Source organism: Aedes albopictus, chromosome 1 (genome assembly GCF_035046485.1).
Source record: "Aedes albopictus strain Foshan chromosome 1, AalbF5, whole genome shotgun sequence".
In the NCBI taxonomy this organism is placed as follows: Eukaryota; Metazoa; Arthropoda; class Insecta; order Diptera; family Culicidae; genus Aedes; species Aedes albopictus.
In genome coordinates, this window is record NC_085136.1 from 24133570 (window position 1) to 24155695 (window position 22126).

A 22126-nucleotide genomic window follows, 5' to 3' on the forward strand; every position below is an offset into this window, starting at 1 on the left:
GCGAGAATCCTCTCTGGATTCTGGCGAGAATCCTCTCAGGATTCTGGTGAGAATCCTCTCAGGTTTCTGATGAGAATCCTCTCAGGATTCTGATGAGAATCCTCTCAGGTTTCTGATGAGAATCCTCTCAGGATTCTGATGAGAATCCTCTCAGGATTCTGATGAGAATCCTCTCAGGATTCTGATGAGAATCCTCTCAGGATTCTGATGAGAATCCTCTCAGAATTCTGATGAGAATCCTCTCAGGATTCTGATGAGAATCCTCTCAGGGTTCTGATGAGAATCCTCTCAGGATTCTGATGAGAATCCTCTCAGGATTCTGATGAGAATCCTCTCAGGATTCTGGTGAGAATCCTCTCAGGATTCTGGTGATAATCCTTTCAGGATTCCGGTGACAATCCTCTCAGGATTGCGGTGAGAATCCTCTTACGATTCTGGTGAGAATCTTCTTACGATTCTGGTGAGAATCCTCTCAGGATTCTGTTAAGAATCCTCTCAGGATTCTGTTGAGAATCCTCTCAGGATTCTGGTGAGAATCTTCTCAGGATTCTGGTGAGAATCCTCTCAGGATTCTGTTGAGAATCCTCTCAGGATTCTGTTGAGAATCCTCTCAGGATTCTGTTGAGAATCCTCTCAGGATTCTGGTGAGAATCCTCTCAGGATTCTGGTGAGAATCCTCTCAGGATTCTGGTGAGAATCCTCTCAGGATTCTGGTGAGAATCCTCTCAGGATTCTGGTGAGAATCCTCTCCGGATTATGGTGAGAATCCTCTCAGGATTATGGTGAGAATCCTCTCAGGATTATGGTGAGAATCCTCTCAGGATTCTGGTGAGAATCCTTCCAGGATTCTGGTGAGAACCCTTTCGGGATTCTGGTGAGAATCCTCTCAGGATTCCGGTTAAAACCATCTCAGAATTTTGATGAGAAGTTTCTCAGGATTCTGGTGAGAATACTCTCAGGATTCTGGTGAGAACCCTCCCAAAATTGTGGTGAGAATACTTCCAGGATTCTGGTAAGAATTTTCCCAGGATTCTGGTGAAATTCTAGTAAAAATCCTCTCAGGATTCTGATGAGAATACTCTGGTAAGAACGCTCTCAGAAATCTGGTGATAACTTTCTCAGGATTCTTGTGAGAAAACTCTCAAGATTCTAGTTTGAATTCTCTCAGGATCTGATAGGGACCCTTAAAGTGTATCAGTAATCCAAATTACTGAGAATCCAAGATTTTTTTCAGTTAATCCTAGTTAAATTCAATGAATTGAACGAAAAATAAGCTTCAAGTTCAGCTTTCTCGTTCTGGTATCGCACAATATCCATCCATCTTGAAGTGAACCAGACCCATACTGGTTTCGTTCCGACGACTGCCAGTCAAGTCAATTCCCCACGTCAGCCAGCTCAGAGTTAATAAAAGAATAACAGTTTGTCTGCCGTTCATCGTCCTGCGGTATGAAAATCAAACATTTCGCCTTCATCCTGGTGGGAACCATAAATCAAAAAAGCAACCCTCCATGACAAAACGATATCCACCTTGCCCACGTCACATGTGGGTTTGTGCGTTTGGAGTGAGTGTCTGTTGATATTCACAGATCCCATTAAATCTTGGCACGTGCTTTGGGGACGTAGTCGTCGGCACCAGTAGTGGGAACTGGACTCGTGCCAGCATCGAAATCTTGGGAGAATCAAACTTTTCCCATCATCTTCATCATCTTCATCATCATCATCCTAGTTCTAGTAGCTAGGAGGAGATTCATCGGACCTGAATTGCCTACCACTCCCAAGCAGGTAAGTATTTGCGTCAATCTGCACTCAATGTTTTGTGCTTCCTTTCTTCCCCCTCCCTCCCACAGGAGACAATTAGGTGAACAAGCGTACGGAATTTTAATTGGTACTTGCTACTTGTGACGATGGTGACGACGACGACTACACACCAGCACAAGAAGCTTATCATTTGATCGACTGCCCTGTCTGGGTGTGCCATCAGATACGTGATATTTCACCGTGCTCACGCGCCATTTTTGCGATCAGTACCAATTCAATTTCTTGAACAAGATAGAAGAAAAATATAATTCTCTAATAAACAACTCCAATGAAACTTTAAGGATCATGATGGTGATGATGATGATGAAGCTAAATTCATCGAAACCGCGTAATAGGTCACACGTTTGCTTCATAAGCAGATGGTCTTGGGTTCGATCCCAGCTCCGGCACTTTCGTCAGTTGCTCTTTCCCCCTGAGAGCACCTGACGCTGACCATCCTCTGAGCCCATGGTTCAAATGGACCCGGATACTTGCACATAGGCGAACGGAAACTCATAATGGACCCCCAATCGGACTGGAAAAAGGAACAACCAACAGCCACACATCAACATCCTCGTGCTCATCATTCTACCATGATAGGGTAGTTAGTGAAAGCAGCGCAACGGCAACCAGCTCCATATAGTAGAAGTAGAATAGAATACATTTAAGAAAAAGAAAAAGAAAAAGAATACATTTAGGCCAGTGATTCCCAAAGTGGGCGAAAATGAAGTCCAAGGGGGGCGAAAATTACTAAAATGAAAATTGGAGGTCGAAAATACTTAGGTAAATGGGGTCGATTTTTCAATGATTGGAATCCATGTAACATGAACAAATAAGTAGAATTCTTTAAAAAATCCTTGGTCGAAATAGGCTAAGAAACTAACTTAGTTAAACAAAATTCTAATGTTGGCACGTACAAAAAAAAATGATGGTGTTTCTGGAAATGTGCAAAATCTGCAATTTTCTTCACGCAAGAATACTTCAAGAATTTCCAGAAGAATTCCGTGGAAATCTAAAAGAACTATTGAGAAGATCCTAGCGAATGAAAGAATACATAGTTTGGCTGACATTCAAAAAAAAACTTCTACCAAGTGTATGTAAGAAAGTTAGTTCTTTCCCAGTTTTTCAGAAAACATTGTTTTGAAAAAAACCGTAAACTTCATAAACACGTTGCTTGCGGTATTGGTAATAAAGCTTCTGAAGAAGGTTCTGATTGGATTCACGATTCCCAAAGAAAAGTATGATGAATGTTCTAATGCAAAGTGATTTTAAAATTAATCATCCCTTGTTTTTCTCGTAACCATAGGATAGGGGATACGTGGAAAGGAGGTACTAATTGGGCACATTTTTGCTATAATTCTATGACTGAGTTAAAGCGGGAAAGTACCCAAAATTGGAGCCCATTAGAGATCACCATCTGTTTTTCAATTATGAATCACAGTGATAAGTTATCAGAGCTCACTTTATTTGGAAACTCAGCGATTCATATTTAGGTTGTGTCAAATTACCTAGAACATTATGTTTGTGTTATCCATATTCATTAAATGGATTTACATTGTTTGACTAGTTTTATTTAATTACATATGAGGGGCCCAGATGCAAAGGGAATCGCTTGTCACGTTTTTCTTCGCGTTCCTGAAAAAAAAAATACTTCCGCTGGTGGATTGATCGGTATTACGTTATCCGGAATGTTTTTCGCTTGTTAAAGTTCATCTCTTCATTAAGCTAGTATGACACTCTTTGACCAATGCCAAATATTTGACCACTTTTGACAATTAAATTTTGACCAAGGTGTACCTGGCAAACAAAAATATTTGTCACTTTCGAAAAACGAATGGTCCACTGCACGAATTTATTCTGGCCTGCTTACTCTCACAGAAAATTTGACTTTTGAGAGGTGTCGACACCGCTCAAACGTCAAATTTCGTGTGAGAGTAAGCAGGCCAGAATAAATTCGTGCAGTGGACCATAGGGACAAACAGAGCCAAACAACCTGCCAAAATTTATCTATCAAAAGTGGTCAAGTATTTGGCGCCTGGGCAAAGAGTGTAAGGCCAGTAGTACACAGGGTCAAATATTTGACAAGGAAAGAACTCAAGAAACAACATCAGTTTGACACTAATGAAAATTCGATCGAGTCAAACAAGATGTTTGAGCATTGGTTTCTTTTTGGACAAATATTTGACCCTGTGTACTAGCAGCTTAATAGCACCCTTAGTTTGATTATATTGGTAGTTCGGGTGCTACCTTGTATTGAATGTGGCTGTATCGTGTGTGTTGTTGCACTTTGTGCAATCTTTTGGTGGATAGTACGACCGTGACGAGTGCGTTGTGGTTGGAAAAGTGGCATTTTGAGAGGTGATGAAATGTAAGGTACACCGGGGCAAGTTGAAACGGGTGGGACAAGATAAAACAGCGGGTTATCATGATGTTTTCTGATGATGATAAATAATTAAATAGCCATAACACATAGCTTTTGATTCTAACAATCTTTTAGCGAAGGATAAATTTCCAAATAATATTCAATTCTATTTCAAAACTTCGCGTTTCATCTTGCCCCACCCGTTTCAACTTGCCCCGGTGTACCTTACATGAAAGTTCTTTGAGCGCCCGTCGGATGCCACCGAAAATGGGCAGGAAAAAAAACAAGTGAAGTGCTGCATGTGGTGCCTTTTCCACAGATCGGATGAACTGCAAAAGAAAGAAGATAAATAAGAAAACGCGATGAATCTAAATGCGTTCTTTTGGGGGACTTTCGCGAATGTTGCGGAACGGGAGCAAGTACTTGCCGATGATGAAAGATGCGATCTCGCGTAGGAAACCTTTCGGGTGATGTTGAAGCGCATAGGATTTTTCATGATTACTGAGAGACTGCAGCGTACAATTTGGTGAGATCGTTTCAGACTACTTTCTTTTTCTTTACTCTTGCGGAGGCGTTCAAAAACCTTTAAAACCATTTTTCGTAAAGTCACTAATCCCCCACCGCCAGAAATCTTTATTTCGTTTCATTTCAGAGAGCGAGTAAAGGCGCTTAAGCCTAGGCATAAGGGCCAGGATACAGAGTAAATACCTGTGTTCCATCCCAGGAAGCAAAGGGCCAAGGGGTGACATTAACCTTCTTAGCATCGTCACCCCCATCGATTTCACGTATTTTGCTTGCTAAATAGCTGAGTGGTTGGTACGAGATGTCCCCCTCAATAGCTTTATCGTAATAACAATAACGCTGCACAGTAGGCCTGGCCGCTTTAATGCTTGTAATGCATTTCCGATGTACTGCAAACATTAATAATGACAAGAAAAATGGTAGAAGTAGTCGATTCTACCATTTTCCAGGATTCTTTCAATGAATGGCTGTGTATGTGTAGACTAGACTAGACTAGACTAGACTAGACTAGATATGAGGGGCCCAGATGCAAAGGGGTGTAAGTGACCATTTTGTCGATTTTGAGCTAAGTATATTGTACGGAGATCACCCCTAAGGCTACAACCCTGACCTGCAATATTGGACTTCTCCTGCTGTCCGTTTGTGGCTGACGATGACCCACGTAATAGCAGCAGCTTTGTTTATCACTACCGCCGGCCTGGACATTGTTCTATCCACCGTATACGAGCCAGAAGCAGGTAGCCTCATAGTAATAATCGTGCGAGTAAATCGAATGATGAGAGGAGCAAAACAGAGCTGCGAAACCAATCTAAAGCCCGATGGATAGCCGAAGGAGTTGGAGAATCTCTACATGGATCCCTGCGAAGAGATGACCGGTGGTCAACTGATGATCGACTTGAGAGCAGGTCACCAGTAACTGTCCGATCGCCGCCGGGTACACTTCAACCCTTAATGTAGTCCTTTCTTTATGTTTAGATATTAAGTTAGCAATAAATGTAGTATTTTGAGTGTCGCGTTTTTTATACAAATAAAGTGTTGTTCCTTTGACGAAGATGTGATTGTGTAATGTGTCTGCAAGGAATATCGAGGACCTAGGAACCCCCAAATCCCGCATGCTGAAAACCGCACACTTCTACCGGAGTTATCCAGGCAACCAAGCACGCCGCAAACGGCATCATCACCCAACCGGTCCTATCAGTGTTGGAGTCGGTAGGAAAACTCCGCTGATCGAAGGAAGTAAGTAAGGTCGATTATCCAACATATATCAACTAATTCTTCAGATTTCAAGCTTTCAGGAACTTTTTTAAGATTGATTTTACGATGATTAGAAAAAATACAATAAATCGGAGATAATTGGGTAGATTTTGAAACCCCATATATTTTGTATGGGATGGCAAATTGGTGAAATACTTTAAACCTCATTTACTCGAAAGTGAGTTTTTGTCACTTACACCCCTTTGCTTCTAACCCCCTCATATGTCAATTAACGCAGTAAGATTCCTTTATAAATAGGACACTAGTAAATAAACTGATTGAAAATAGAAAATGTCCATAAAGTTTGATTGTTCGGAGTTTAATCAACAAGTTTACAGAATTAGCACAACATGATTTTCGTCTCCAGTTAGCCTAGTGGTGAAGGCTATGGATCGCCAAACCGGACTCCCTTGGGCATAGTGTATCATTGTACTTGCCTCACAATATACAAATTCATGCAATGGCAGGCAAAGAAAGCCCTTCAGTTAACCCTAAAAGGGATACCTGGGGTCCATTGGACCCCAGGTGCCTATCAGAGCTCGTCTTTGATGGAACACACTCAGCGAGGTGACGAAACTGAGGCCATGAAGGTATCCTTTTTAGGGTTAATAACTGTGGAAGTGCTCAAGGAACACTAAGTTGAAGCGAGGTAGGCCAAGTCCCAGTGGGGACGTAGAGCCATAAAGAAGGAGAAGATATCTTCTGTTGTAATGAGCCCGAATGTAGTTTTTAAAAGGTGGCCTGTGGCGTGGTACTGTTTACTTTCAATTCATGCAGTGAATATAGGTGTGCTTATAGTCTAGATTTGGCCAAACTAAGGACACAATGTAGAAAGAGTTGGGACAGACGTAGTTCGGTTCGATATGAGGCTTTTGAGTGTGAGTCGGCTCGCAAAACCTACAAAAAACTCTGCCTGGTTTGCTTAATAGGGAAGCCATGTACAGGGTGTTAGGTTCACGAATGTAAACTTTTCAGAGAGTGATAGAGGACCATGGTCAAATCTCAACCGTTACGTAGTTATTGGACTTTCTATGTTTTTGATTATTATTGCCTTAACTGGCTAAAGGTCAAACTTGTCGCAGTTTTTTTACCCTTATTCGAAAGATTATTGAATTTTCTATCAAATGGCATCTGTTACGGGTATAAATATTTGTTACATTAATAAGACAGAATAATTGTTAAATGTGTTATAAATTTTATATTCGTGCTTTCTTTGTGTTAAATGTTCTATTTGAACTTGTAAATATTCCCCGAGTTTTAATACACATTTATAGGGTTCTGACAGAATAGAGGTACATGAAATGCAATCCAATATTGATTGCCAACTTTCAGGCCATTTCGGGCAGAGGTCAAGTACTAGAGATGTAAACCTTTCCCTGCCACGGACTTCAAGTTATTGAGCCCAAGTGTCGAAACCCGAAACGGGATGCCCGACTAGGATTAGTTTTACTAGACAAAACCAAGCTATGAACACAACAACAAATGCTGTGAACTAAAAGGCAAACTGCCAACTAAAATACAATTCCAGGATGGCTGATGGACCCATATCAATGCATGAAACCTTGTCATCCTGTGATCGGAAGATGTTATCCATCTTGAAAACAGGGCACATTTATGTTTTATGTCTTGTGTTGTTCTGTATCAATTTGTGATGTCATTTATTTGTGCATTTGTAAGGTTCTGTGTGTCGTGTTATGTTCATGCTTTGTAGTAATTAATTTCTTTTATTTTTGTAACTTCATACGGGTCTTCATCACCTGCATTGCGTGCGTCCTGCCATCCAAAGGAATTGTCCATTACTCGTGAACACTAAACCATTGAGCACAGATTCTTGCTTCGACGGCAGGCCAGGTCGCCGGACGACTATTACCGAATGCATCCTCCGGTCGTTCATCGGCGGAAAGTTGGTGTGAGGCGTCGAGCGCACAAGCAACGGAAGTGTAGGAAGGACGTATACTAGTACAACCGAGTGAACATACAGTGACCGCTTCGATTCCGAAACACTACGAAGTGAGTGAGAGGAATTTCCGACACTGGAGCAGACACACCATAAGGAGGATCACATCGTTGTGAGTGTGTGTCGTGAATGGGAGTGACATACACGCTAACGCCGCTCAGCACCAAAGTGCATAATTTCCAGACTACACCAAAAATGTGTAACTCTTGCACATTCACAAAATCATCTCCTGTGTCCGCAAAATCGTGAAATTCGCAAAAATTTTTGTACAGCAATCTAACTAGGTTTACTAGTGATCTTGGAAAGCAAAACAAATATCGACATTTCGCATCTAGACGAGTGTACGAGCTGTTTTTGAGAATGTGTAACTGTAACACATTTTTGTGTGGTCTGGAAATTATGCACTTATGAGTAGGGCTTACACATTTTAGTGCTGAGCGGTTTTACTGTGTATCGTGGTCTTATGGACAAGGTATTTGGAGTACATTGCTCAAAATTTCTAGAGCACCGTTTTTTAGAACCGTTGAACGGATTTGGATGAAAATGCATCACGCTAATTGTTCAGTGGTTGTCAACAGCGTGATGCATTTTAATCCAAATCCGTTCAACGGTTCTAAAAAACGGTGCTCTAGAAATTTTGAACAATGTACTCCAAATACCTTGTCCTTATGGTGACGCGCTACATTAGCAGTGTCAGCTGGCCACATAGGGACACCTGTGCGTGACACGCACGAACATGCAGTCAGCGTCACGCGCTATCGAGAATGCACATTCGAACCAACGTCGCAGATCGGGGCCCCGCAACGACATCAACAGCCTACATCAGTAGCAGAAACAGGTCAGCTTAGGTAGATTAAGTTTAGATGAAAGCAAACGTTGATCAACTCATAAACATGTTACCTTTAAATGAGAGGAGATGATTTTGCTAGATTTATTGACTGTGCATGATTCCATTAACGTATGAATGCCTAGCCGATGCGAACCATGAGAGCTTGAGATTATGCCCACTCAATGTTTTTTTGCTTTGTTGCAGTAGACCAGATAAAACCTTTAATGAAAGTTACATATTTCGCTACAATTACTTTACTTAAGTCATACCACAAGACACAAGAAGAATTATCGTTACATGGCGCCCAACTGAAATGTCCACATTTTTTTTTTTCAGTTCGCGAATTGATCAATTGTAAAGTGTCATAGTGAGTCGTGTCGTGTGAGTTCAGAAAATGGACATTCTACATCTATCGGATGGAGAGTTCAACTTCGAGTTGCAACTGAGGAACGAAGACCAGCAGAGGCGAACCAAGAGGGAGAAAACAAGCAGGCTGCGTGAGTATACCGAGAAGGAGCGAACCAACATGGAGATGCCAATCTGTACGGATCATATCATATCGCAAGAGGGCCACTTGCGACACTGTCAAGTTAAGATGCAGTTCATCAATGATCGAGTGAAGTAGGGCCTAGAGAAGGAGGATGCATTGGAGCTCGCCATATGCAGGAGCAAGCTCCTACATTATCGATTGCGACTGCAGATGATCACCGAGAAGAACTTAGCAGGATACGTGAAACAACTAAAGGACGTAGTAGAGCTGCCCCTTCTCAAAATCAGCATTTTTTTCGTCGACAACCGCCTAAAACGGTTCCCGAAGCCAACGAGGCCATTGACGCAGAGGTTTTCGAACGACTGAAAAATGCGCAACTGCAATCCAGCGTCAAATCAGGAAGCCAACGACAACCAACGTCTCAACGGAACTCAGTAGAGCAACACCTGGACCAAATGCGACAACTTCAGGAACAGCAACTACTTCTGCAAAAGCAAATTGAATTACAGCGGATGCAGCAGGAGCAGCTTCAACGAGAGCTACAGATCCAACAGCAACTGTATCAGCTCCAACTGCAGAAAGACCAATCACAGCAGCATGCTATAGATCTAGCTCCAACAAACCAACAAGGATGGCGTCCGGAAAGGAAACCTGTTGGACAACAGAATAACGCTCCCATTGCGACATTGGGTGCAATACAGCAAAACCAAAACAACCCATCGGTGCGTACAACAAACAACACATCAACAGCCAGACCTGCAAGGCAGAATTACTCCAGACATCCGAGACAGACCAGAGGATTACTATGGTCAGGGCATGCCGAATACAACGAATCAACAGTATGGGAGCACCATCAACCACCGGAAATGAGATGGACAAGAAGATCTTACCAAAACAGACCACAAAACTCACAACCGGTCTACAAGTGGCCTTTTGAGTACGCAGGTCAAGCAAATACCATTTGCTGGGGGAGTTCCTGAACATGGTGACGACATATGCCATAACGGAAGGGGTTGATGAAACAAAGCACCTGCTAAAGGGAAGCGCATTACAGTGGTACACGCGTTGCTACATGCACCTTCGCGACTGGAACGATTTCAAACTGGAGATAAAAAGAGAATTTCTTCCACCGAATTACTCCGAAATCGTGAAGCAGGACCTATACCTCCGATTCCAGGAATCTAATGAACCGTTCGCCAAGTTTTACCGAGATTTAGTAGCAGCATTTGAGATCGTAGACCCTCCAAAACCCGAATCTGAGAAGCACTTCATACTAAAATCACATCTCAATGCTGATTTCACACCCATTGCTTCGGCCGCAAGAGCAACATCTGTAAAAGAGCTGGTGGCAGTTTGCCGCGACTTCGCAGTCTCCAGATCTTATTGTATGCGTAACAGAAACCCAGGCTCGCTACGACCAGCTTGGAGCAGAGCTGACAACCCGACATTCAACCGACCTCCACGTGAACCCCGCAGGGTCGCAGTACCAACAGCAAGTCAATCCGACATCCCAAGAGACAAACGAGCAGGTAGACGAGATCCATCCGGAGGACATGCTCGAGCAGGAAGAAGCTCGGCAGCAATTGGCAATCCAGTGGGAAGAAGCGACACCGGAACCTGCAGAGATCAAGGCAATACAAACACAAGGGGGCATCCATTTAGTGGTTCTGTCACATTCGCCCGAATTCCAAATGCCCGAATGACAAACGCCCGAAAGTCATTCGCCCGAAAAGACCATTCGCCCGAAAAGACCATTCGCCCGAAAGACCATTTGCCCGAAAACCATAATAATCTTGAAAACACTTTTCTGAAATCAATTTAGGCGTCGTCCACGCGTATTTCTGAATGCCATTATCAACTAGAAGTAACTGCAATCATTTTCATCAGAGGGTTTTGCTTTCTTTGAACACAGTCTGATGTAAGAGTTACAGACATTTTCGGCAATATAGCTGTGGAAGCATTGATTGGAATTGTCCCTTCTTTTGTTATTAGGCTTTTCTTTCTAGTTTCACCTCCAAGGGAATTAAATTCAATTTGGTGTCAATTTTTACCAGAAATTTGCCCTTCTTTCAAACATGAGCTGTTCTTTTTAGTTTTTTTTTTACTATTTCTTTATTTGATAGGCCTAGACGCCCGAAGGCTTTACGAGGCCAATAGAACCTTTTTTCATTTTGAATTAGACAAACTAACAGAATCACAGCCACTCTGTGACTCTTGAATACCACACATTTTTTTCTTCTCCTTTCCGCGCTTAGTTGACAGCCGCCGTTTATTGGTTTCACAATTGTTCTTTTTAGTTGTTCTGTTATAGGGAACCGTAACGTTATACATGTAACTTTTGAAATTCTGGATTCCAATCATGGTTTCAAAAGAACAGCTTGTTTAGATAAGAATGGGAACGTAGTTATTCCGAGTAGATCAATCGTGAACACTATTAACTCAAAAGTGTTGACTAATCTGTGCTGAAGTTTTGTCTTTATCCTTTAGATCAACAGTGCTATAACAATTAATGTCCTATTATGTAGCAATTTGGCCTTCTTCAAAACGTAGGCCGTTCTTTCAAACTAAGCTAATATGATATTATTGGCGCTAGTCCAGCTGTTCTTGCGATTGGTCGGATACTAAATACACCATGCGTCTGTTGTTGAACTTTTATCATGACAAACCAGAAAAAAAAAACGTGTTCTAAGAAATTGCATGGAATCGTTCTGGCGGATGACTTTCGGGCGAATGATCTTTCGGGCGAATGGTCTTTCGGGCGAATGATCTATTCGGGCGAATGGAATTCGGGCGAATGGAATTCGGGCGTTTGTCATTCGGGCGAATGGTTTTCGGGCGAATGTGACAGAATCCCATTTAGTACGTCACGCAAAATTTAGGAATTTTAGACCCCCCTCCCCCCTTTGTACGTAGTTTCGTATACCTAATACATTGCTTGTCACACTTTCGGTAAACCCCCGTCCCTCCCCATTATAAGCGTGACGTACTTTATGGATGACCCCCCCCCCCCCCCTCAAGGAACATGATCGAGAAATCAGGAAACAGTGCAGCAATCAATATTGAATTGCATTTCATGTGCCTCTATTCTGTCAGAACCCTATAAATGTGTATTAAAACTCGGGGAATATTTACAAGTTGAAATAAAACAAATAACACAAAGAAAGCACGAATATAAAATTTATAACACATTTTCTAGAGCAAACAGCTCAAAAGTAGTGTGTTTTCATTTGTTTTTGTCAATTATCATTAAAAAAAATGCGTAATAAATTATTTTTTTTAGGCAAAGTTGTGGCCCCTGTTCCACTCTACATTTATTTCTCTGACACCAAACTTCTAGCTCTTAGCGTTTTCTTGCAATTTCGATTTAAACGTGCGTCAGCTCCAGCGGCGAAGTGCAAAGTGCTTACTTGTACAGTTGCAAATTTATGATCTGCAATGCGATGTTTAAATCGAAATTGCAAGAAAACGATAAGAGGTACAAGTGTGATGTCAAAGAACGAATTGTAGAGTGGAACAGGGGCCACAACTTTGTTTAAGAAAGAATTTTAATTTAATACGCATTTTTTTTTAAATAATTGACAAAAACAAATTAAAACACACTACTTTTGAGCCGTTTGCTCTAGAAAACTTAGTTATTTAACTAAACCAATCGATTTAAAGATGCCTTTTGATAGAAAATTCAATAATCTTTCGAATAAGGATAAAAAAACTGCGACAAGTTTGACCATTTTTAGATTATAGCTAGTAATGGCAATAATTATCAAAAACATGGAAAGTTCAATTACTACGTAACGGTTGAGATTTGACCATATGCGTTGAACATTTTTTTACCATTTAGGTTTTCTATCACCCTTTAAAAAGTTTGCACTCAGGAACCTAACACCCTGTACATATACTGTTTATTGATAATCAATGCATTTGATGAAGGTGTGCTTATAGCCTGGATTTGGCCAAGCTGAGGAAACGATGTAGAGAGAGTTGGAACAGATATCGTTCGGTTCGATATCAGACTTTTGAGTCGCCTCGCAAAACCTACAAAAAAGCTCTCCAATCTGGAGAACGATCCGTTTGGATAAACCTTTGAACAAATGTTTCCAGATTAAGCGAAGGCAGTCAGTTGAACTTTTTTTTTAGAAATCTAAAGATTTCCGAGTGAACGAACTTCGTTTTCCAAATGGCGATTTTTCTTCCTCGTATGAAAAAGCAAAGAAGTTCATACCCATCATATTGATCTCTTTTCTTCTGAAATGCTTAGAAGAAGCAATGCTCTAAAATACGATCATCACATCCGTGATGTTCATCTGGCTAACATGCCTCGTCATGCCTTTTCGTGCTAAAAGTCATCTTTTTGCAACTTGTTTGCGTAAATGACTATTGAAATTCTTCTGCAATTGCAACTTAAATTTCTACAAAAGTATTGTCAGAAAATTCATTGAGGATTTCGTCAGAAATGCATTCAATTCCAACAACAATTACGCCAACCGCATCTTCAAGGAATCTATCGAAAATTTCCTTGAAGATCTGATCAGATTGTAGTGCTCACTAGTCACGCTATGCTGTCACACATTCTTCTGGAGATTAATTCAGATATTATACTTCGGATATTTCTCTGTAAATCTTCATGGATAGCTTAAAAACTTTTCTAACGTATTCCAGCAAGCATAGCCGCTGGCATTTTCTACAGAAAAAATCTACAAATTCCCTACATACATTTCACCAAAACTTCAAGCTTAAATGTAATCTAGAACTTTTCTAGAAACCCCTCAAGGATTTTTTCCAAAGTGACGTAGGGTGACTTTGGTTAGTAAGGGCCGGTTTGTTCTCTTCGTCTTGATGTCTTCGTTTGTCGGCCAAATTGCCTAAAACTTGATCGTATAATTGGGTTTTTAAATTAAGAAAAATGTATTGATTTTTTGATTTTATACGAAAGAGCACCTTTTTCTGAACCACTATGATTTTTTTCAGATTTTTAGAACTTTATTTTGATACCTAAAATCGATTTCGAAGAGATTTATCGAAATCACCTTTTGACAGCTGGGCAACTGCTTGACAGCTCTGCCCAGTACAAAATGCGACGAGGGGTGATTCGGCAAATCGCTCCCATACAAACTTCAAATTGATTTTTAAATAGGTTCCCGGGCACCAAAATTCATGAAAATTTGGATTTCGGCTCAGTTTTGCATGCAGATTCAGAATATGGAATTATCTCAACACCGTTAAAGAAGCCAATTCAGCTTAGTTGAAAAAGGTTTGAGACCGGTTTGAGTTCAACGAGTTCAACAGGTTAAAAAAACCGTGACGAAGAAAACAAAACTGCCGAAAATACGTAATTTACCCCAATTACGGATAATTCACGGATATTTCCTTGGTACTAAGCGGATTTTTTTTTTATTTTGAGAGAGCTCATGTATTTTGGGATTTCTGGTTTGTCAGGAAGTCCTTGTTAATTTTTATTTTTATTCACGCAAGATTCATATCACCAATTGAAACCACGATATTTATTTAATTTATATTTTACTCCAGATTGAATAATGTGGATCACACCCATTTCAATAAACATCATACATCTCATCTACACCAATCAACTCACATGAGTTGCATTCGCTGTTTTCAGTCATTGAATCGGGAACAAGTAAATTCTTTTGAAGTTTAAAAATAACCCCTTCCCTCAAGGGGCACGGCATGAAAACAAGACTCATCATTTTTTCAGTTTCCTTCTCACACTTCTCTCGTTACGCTGGGTAATGATATTCAAACAAAAAAAACTGACTTACCTTTTAAAGCTGCGCTACTTCCACTGCTGCTGTTGCTGCTACTTCTGCTGAATCTCTGCTTTCTCCCTAGGGGGTCTCTTGTCCGAAACACCACAGTGGTAGTCCAAGCCGCCCAGCGTAAGTACGTTCCTGAGAGCAATCCTTTCTCACCCTTCACCCCACCACACCGCAAATCCACCAACACCCTCCCACTCACGCCCACACTGAACAACAATACCTAGAGAAGTGCTTCTTCAACTCACTTTCGGCCCAATCTTCTTCCGATGGGAATTGATTGCAATCGCAGTTTCATCCGTCCATAACGAGTAGCGGGACAACGACGACAACGACAACGCTGACGAACCGACGTCATAAATCGACGAAAATCCACTCTCTTTTCTCGGACTGGGCGCCACAGCTGCCGCCGCCGCTGCCGCCTATTGTCCGTCACAATCCGCGTGTTTGTTTGTTCTATTTTTAGCACACACTCGCACCGAAAAATCCCCCGCGGCTCACCACCAACTCCAACCTTTCGATCGTCGTCCGACGTCCGTCCGTTGGGGAGAGGCTCGTTGGAATTGCTGCTGCTGCTGCTGTGGTCAACGCCGAGCATCGCTCCCGGCCATCATTCCACCAGTCGTCAGTCCACTCATTTACCAACAACCGCAACAACGTCTTCTGCTTCGCCAATATGGTTTGAATGGTGAGTAGTTGAAACATAAGAAAACGCGCGCGTCAACAACGATGATAATGACGACGATGATGGTGATACTAATGGGGCGTCTTGTCCACCGACAACGGTGCTGCTGCTACTGTTGGTCAGCGTAGGGTTCATTATGCTGCTGCTGCTGCTGCCTACGCACCTCCAGGTCGGGCCAACAACCACTCCCTGGCCGTCCCGTCGATTCTGCCCGTCTGTCCTATATGTGCAAATTTATGTATGTGCGTAATTATTTCGATTGAAAGGATTTTGAACGGAGCAACGTTCTCCTTGGCAACAGCGTGCCACCCCAACTTCCGTCCTCAATGTTCTGCGCGTCGTCTGCCACCACGAGCTTCCGAACTGTATCGATCATCCATAACACTACACTACAGCCGAACTCTTCCGTCATCTACCGTCGCCGACGCAGCACTACTTCCGAACCACTTCCGCTGAGACGTATCGAAATATTGCCCATGTACATGCTTCTTCCACCGTCATCTTCCTCCGGCATCCTCCCTTCCGACGTTCCCAGCTGAACCATCGAACGGAAGGGAGACCACGAGCACACACACATCAACCAACCGACCTGGGCCGGAGGACTATGTAAATTATCCTTTTCTTCAATCCTTCGCTTGTACAAACTTCCTCACACTCACCGCGCTTATCTACCTGAGCACCCGAAACGACGACGATGACCAGAAAAACAACACTAAAGCACACTCCATCAGCTCCCTCCGGAGGACCCCGAGAAGCTACTGCCGAGGCCGGACACAGAACTCACTGAGACTCCATTGCTATTGTTGTCCCGCCACCTCGACCCTGGCCCTGGCCAACTCCACACATCGCCCAGGGGAATGTACCTATCCCCCACAAGCTTCCTCCGTCCGCGTCCACGTCTCAAAGACCCAAAACCCGACTCGCGGAACCGATCTTCCAAAAAAACTGTTTTGTCTACCCCTTATTAAAGTTATCCTCTTCACACACACGGGTTATTCAACGCCACGCGACGACACTTCCTCTGGACAGTTCCCGATTGTCAAGGTAGATCCGCTTCCGCTTCGGACGACGGTTGCATGTGAACTGCTGCCTGCTGGTGAATCGAGCGCCCACTTGGACTATTCGTGTGCGGGGCACTCAAACAGTTCCTGCTGAGTTCCGCCCACCCGCCCCGAATCGGCGGAATCGAAAATCGGTCTTATTCAGAAACAACGCTGCAGAACGAAAACAAAACATTAACCACCCAACCAAGCTCACACGGCCAGTAGAAAGCAGCTGAGATGATTGTGATTGCAACTTGGTACCGCCGCTGCCGCACCACCAGAACTTCCGATCAGCTGTGGCGAGCGGTGCCAGCAGCTGGTTAGACCGCGCTCACTGCTCATGCGTGCTCATCGCGATGGCACTCATTCTCAGTGGGTGAAGAATTGGCAATTCGAGTCCGGAACGCGGTGGGTTTGGTTAGATTTTGGATCGAATAAATTAAGTCAAAATGTGATTGGATTGCTCTCAGGATGGTCAAACTTGGACGTGAAAGTGGACAAAATCCTAGAAAGGCAGAGAAGACTGTCTGTTAAAATTAAATTTCCTAAAACTGGAAGAGCTTTAAACTTACCCAAATGATGCAGAAGAGCAGCTTCGTAGTTCGAAGATACGATGCAGAAGAATCCTCTCGACTGTTGAATCCAGCTCTGTTTCGCAGCCCGATGTCCAGCGAGCAATCATGATCCAAGTAGGCGCCAACGGAAAAGGTTGGCGCGCTTTTTCCTCTACGCGTTATTCGACGACACGACGGATACTTACTCGTTTCTGAAAAGTAAAAGAAAAAATGAATGGTAGAGTAACATTCAAATTTTTATTTTTTACGCTTCTTACACCCATAAGAAGGGTATAAATACCGCTTGGAAAACCGACTTTCGATCCGAGGCCCGCAGGGCCGAGTCACATATACCAATCAACCCAGCTCGACGAATTGAGCAAATGTCTGTAGGTATGTGCGTGTGTGTGTGTGTGTGTGTATGTATTTTTTTTTCCTTCTAAACCATAGGGGGATAATCTGCTCAACAGACACCCTAACAGAAGGCTAGGGTAGTGTAGGTCTGAGGCCGTCTTCTACAACAAAAGTAAAAGCCAGGACTACTCTCTCCTCGTACCCACTAAACGCATTCCTATGGTCGCCAAACCCTACGTCTCTCCGGAACCACCAAGAAGGTATTGCTTCAGAGAGGGGCTAGTGCACATCGCACCCTCAAGGTAAGCTGCGTAGCCTAGCAGCAACGAACATCGATGACTCGCTCTGGAGAGTCCATCACGGTAACATGCTGGCGCTTAGCCAGTTTCCCGAGTGGTCCTCGCCACTCCCTTTGTCCTCGGAAGGCGGGCAGGGTCAACCCCGCCCGCGCCCAACTGCTTTGCAGACATCAAGAACTGATGCCCACGTACAACCCGATCTGACCTGCTGAAGGCAAGGGTATCACTACCCTTCAGGCCCTATCAGCTGCACCAGAAGGTTGCTGACAGCAGGGTCTCCACCTGCCCCGACCCTTGCCGGGGACCCCTTTCCAACCGCGGGCTCGAATCCAACCCAGTAGACCGACGCCACGACAGCACCGCTACCGGGACTTCCTCTCCGCGGCCACTTAATCGCTGTAAGGGTCGATCTCGACCGCAGGGCACCGGTATGACCTACGAAGCCGACTCCGAACCCCTGGACCACCTCTTGTACTGCATCTGGACTAGCCATTCTCCGAGTCCACGCGCCACCTCCTCTATAGCTCCCAGGCGATGTGGGTAATAGTCGTTGAAACGGCGTTCCAGCCAAACTCATCCCTACACGTCCTCTGGACCAAGTTGTCCGGAGTTGTGTCCTCCCCGCATGTGGCAAGCATGTGGTCACGCATTGTGCGAAAACGCGGGCACACGAACAAAACGTGTTCCGCCGTTTCCTCTAAACCATTGCACACTAGGCATTCGGGAGAATCCGCATGCCCGAAACGGTGTAGATACTGTCGGAAGCAACCATGACCTGTAAGGACCTGTGTCAGGTGGAATGTAACTTCCCCATGGCGCCTATTAATCCAACTATCTACCCTCGGTACTATTGGGCAGAGAATAAGAAACACGTCTTGTCTCGTGTGTGGACGGTACTAAAGTGAAAATTTATTTCTAATGTCTAATGCTAGTTTACAAGTCATAGGTTGCTTCGATACGTTCTTCAACACTCCTCCTCAACCTACTGACTCTGGATTCCTATTGCAGCTCGCTGGAGCTCGATCTTGGGTTTTGCGAGTGGCTTCGTCAAACAGTCCGCCAGTTGTTTGTCGGTACTGATGTAGACAACATCGACGTCGCCGCGTTGAATAGCCTCCCTGATGAAGCAATGACGGATGTCAATGTGCTTAGTCCTTGGATAGTATCCACCGTTTTTGGCGACTGCGATTGTGCTTTGGTTGTCGCAATTGATCTGGACCGCTTCATCGACATCAAACGTTGCACGCAGGCGCTTCCACCAAAGCGCTTCTTGTACGGCTGCCGAGAGTGCCATATACTCGGCTTCACAAGTCGAAAGCGCTACAGTCTGTTGACGTTTGCAGCACCAGGAAATAGCACCACCCTGCGCGATGAAAACGAATCCTGTAATGGACTTCCGGTCCTCACTGCTCGTAGCCCAATCCGCGTCAGCGTACCCTGTACTCGTCGAGTCGGCGTCCTTCCTGTACGTTAGTCGAAACTTCGAGGTGCCTCTCAGGTATCTCAGCAGATGTTTGACGGCGTTCCAATGTTTTTCTCCGGGGTTTTCATTGAATCTGCACAAAACGTTGACAGCGTGGCATATATCCGGACGTGTGCACTGCGTCAGGTACATCAGACATCCTACGGCCTCCTTGTACGGAACACGCTTCATTCGTTCGGCCTCTTCATCGTCGGTTGGTTGCATTTCCTTCGTAAGCTTGTCGTTCGGGTTTAACGGTGTCGCAACCGGGTTGCTCTTGGCCATTTGAAACCGCTCCAGGATGGTCTCCACATACGCTTCTTGGTCGATGGAAATCTTCCCTTGGTTTCTCGTGATACGCATCCCCAAAACGTGCTTGGCTGGACCGATGTCTTTCATCAGGAACTCCCGTGCCAGATCATCCTTCAGCTGCTTCCGCCATCGACGACAGTTCGTAAAGATGAGCACATCATCGACGTAGATCGCCACAAACATAATTTTGCTGCCGGCGATCTTGTAGTATACGCAGGGGTCGTAGTCCGTTGAAACCAGTCCAAACTTCTTCAATGCGGTATCCAGCTTTTGGTTCCACACGCGGCTCGATTGCTTCAATCCGTAGAGAGCCTTGTTCAGCTTGCAGACCTTGGTCCTGTTCTGAGTGTCTTCGAAGTAAGGCGGCTGTTCCATATATATCTCCTCCGAGAGTTCTCCTTGGAGGAAGGCTGTAACCGCATCCATTTGATCGATGTCGAGATTCAAACGGGCTGCCGTCGCAAAGAGATATCGCAGGGAACTATGACGTACAACAGGGGAGTATGTTTCTTCATAGTCTACCCCCTTTCGCTGCGAGTATCCTTTGATTACCAGCCTGGCCTTGTGACGAGCTGGTCTTCCTTCCGCGTCGAGTTTGGTTTTGTAAACCCATTTACAACGAATGGCCTTCCTTCCTGCCGGGAGATCCGTGAGAGTCCAGGTTCCATTTCGCATCTGCGCCTCATACTCCTCCTGCATCGCGGACTCCCAAAGCCGGGCGTCGTCTCGCGATAATGCGTCTTCGGGAGTAACGGGATCGTCGGAAATGTGCTGCGGGGAATCATAACCGGTGGAACTGCCTTCAGGGATGGTATTACAATACTTGCCTTGGGGAAAGCGTCCCCTATCGCTGAGCATCAACCCTTGTTGAACATCATCAACTGGCCTTTGATTGGAGTACGACGGGGACGCAGAGTGCTGAGCAGATTCCGAACTGTTGGCCAAATTACCGGTGACCTCACCAGTCGCGTCGTCGAACCATGGACCATGGACCATCTGAAAACGTCGAAGCGGGTAGACCTTTGCATCGAATACTGTATTGTTTATACTTGCCGGGGATGAAGCGCTCCCTACCGCTTCGCCTCGACGCCTCGTGTGACACGGGCGGATTTGAAACTGTTCGCGATGGGAGCGCAGTGGGGTTCGTCACAATGTTGTCAGCAGGGATCGTCACAGAGTCGTCTGCGCTATCGTAGTTGTCCTCGGAGCTGCTATCGTCATCTTGTTCGGGTGGATTCGTACGGTTCACTTCCAGCACTTCACGGGTTTCGTCTGGCACATCGCAATCCTCGAAATCCAACCGGACCATCGTTGGTTGTCGTCGCTTTGCTCTTAGGTTCACTTCATCGTCACGCTTCTGAATCGCTAACTCTTGACACGCTGCTGACCTTCCTTCGTCAATGAACGTCACATCTCTTGATTTGAAAACGGTTCTAGTTTTCTTGTTGTAGAGCCGGTACGCTTTGCTATCCTCATCGAAGCCGATCAGGATACATTCTTCTGCCTTCGCATCCCATTTGCGCCGCCGTTGCTTCGGAATATGCGACATCGTTGTTGTCCCGAAAATCCTCAGGTTGGACAGATCCGGTTTCTGTCCCGACCAGGCTTCTTCGGGAGTCATGCGAATTCCTGTCGACGGTGAACGGTTGATGATGTACACAGCGGTAGCAGTCGCTTCCGCCCAAAATCTCTTCGGCAAGTTGGCTTCGTGCAACATGCAACGGGCTCTCTCCACTATCGTCCGGTTGGCCCGTTCTGCCATCCCATTCTGCTCGGGTGTATACTCCACAGTTGTCTGATGGCAGATTCCTAGACGTTCCAGGAGCTTCTCGAATCCACGGTTCTTGAATTCCTTTCCGTTGTCGGTCCTCAAGATCTTCAACTTCTTGCCAGTCTGTCGCTCGGCCATGGTGTAGAAATTCTTGAACGCTTCGGTTACCTCTTCTTCGGATTTTGTGCGCAAGAAGTACACAAAAATCCTGCGGGTTTTGTCGTCGATGAATGTAATGTAATAGCGGCTGCCTCCGATGGAAACCTCCTCCATGGGGCCGCATATATCGGAGTGGACCAGCTCGAGAATCTCCGTGGCCCTTCTTCCTTCCTTGCTGAACGGCAACCGGGTCTGCCGTCCCCAGAGGCGTCTCGTGACCCGTAGAAGTGACTGTGCACTTGAAGAGTTTTCACATTGGACTGTAGTGCAAACGAGAAACATCAGGAACCTGCGCTCCGCTCGACGAGCGAATTTATCAACGATTTCGTCGATAAAACTGCTTTGTTATTTCAATTGATGCAACAGGGGTTTTCTATCGCCATCTGTATAAGCCTCTTCAGTCTTCGCTCGCCCATTGTAACCGAAGATAGGTCCTTATTCCTTTGTGCCGAAGGGATCAATATGACTTTATCGAAATTGGGGAAGCATTATACACCCATTATATAGG

The 22126-nt window shown here is 44.5% G+C and overlaps 1 protein-coding gene across 3 annotated transcripts in view; it reads right to left on the reverse strand.

Annotated features, from left to right (window-relative positions):
* Positions 1 to 22126, reverse strand: part of LOC109424776 (eye-specific diacylglycerol kinase) — a 596032-nt gene that overhangs the window by 514034 nt on the left and 59872 nt on the right. For all 3 annotated transcript variants that reach the window (XM_062844213.1, XM_062844212.1, XM_062844211.1), the window contains exons 2-3: positions 17280 to 17473; positions 14986 to 17212 (exon numbers count right to left, since the gene is read on the reverse strand). The gene's annotated coding sequence lies outside the window, so the exon portion shown is untranslated. The remainder of the gene's footprint in view (positions 1 to 14985; positions 17213 to 17279; positions 17474 to 22126) is intronic.